Below are 1068 nucleotides of genomic sequence, written 5' to 3'. Positions count from 1 at the left end.
AAAAAAAAAAGAAAGGAATTGGCAGATACAGAGGAATTTAAAGAAATAACATATGAGCAAGAGCCTATGGTGATGAAGGAAGAAGTTCAAGATGCTTTGAAGGAAGTAGCAAAAAATAAGGCCCCAGGAATAGATGGAATTTGTTTATAGTTTTCTTTATTGGTAATGTCTTTACCTGGTTTTGATATTAGGGTTATGTTTGCTTCATAGAATGACTCTACACTTGTCCTTTCTTTTTCTGTTTTTTTTAAATAATTTAAATAGAATGATACCTCATCTCTGAATGTTTAGTAGAATAAAGCCACCAGGGGCAGGATTTTTTTTGTGGGGGAGCCTTTTCATGACCTGCTCAATTTTTTCCTTTGTGATGGTCTGTTCAAGTGTTCTCTATCTGACCATGTCAATCTGAGTAGGGCATGAATTTCTAGGAATTTGTCCATTTCCTCTAGGTTTTCAATTTATCAGAGTATAAGTTTTAATAATATTTCTGTTGTTATCAATTTACTTTCTGCTGATTCTGTTGTGAAATCACCTCTTTAATTACTTATTTGAGTTATTAGTGTCTTCTCTTCTTTTTTCCTTTTGTTAAGTTTGCAAATGGTTTGTCTACTTTATTGACCCTTTTTAAAAAAATAGCTCTTGGTCTTTGTTGATGGTTTCAAGTGTTTTTCTGTTTTCTATGGCTTTGATTTTCACTTCTGTCCTTATAATTTCCCTTTTTTCTAGAGATTATTATTCTTCTATTCGATGGAGGTCTTGAGTTAATTTGTTAATTTTACTTCTTTCTTCCTTTTTAATGTGTTTGCCTATTGCTATGAATTGCTACCGGAGGACTGCCTTAGTTGTATCCCAGTGCTTTTGGTATCCTGTATTTTCATTGTCATTAGTTTCGAAGAATTTTTTTATTTTACTTTTTATTTCCTTATAACTCAATTGTATTCTAGCAGGTTGTTATTTAGCTTCCATGTGGGTGGTTTATCCTCTTGTCATTAACTTCTAGTTTTATGTCATTGTGGTCTGAAAAAATGCTTTGTATTATTTTAATGTTTTATAATTTGTTGTGGCTTG

The sequence above is a fragment of the Elephantulus edwardii genome, unplaced genomic scaffold (genome assembly GCF_000299155.1).
Source record: "Elephantulus edwardii isolate Elephantulus edwardi_28Jun2011 unplaced genomic scaffold, EleEdw1.0 scaffold00086, whole genome shotgun sequence".
NCBI lineage: Eukaryota > Metazoa > Chordata > Mammalia > Macroscelidea > Macroscelididae > Elephantulus > Elephantulus edwardii.
Note: the sequence above shows the minus strand (reverse complement) of the source record.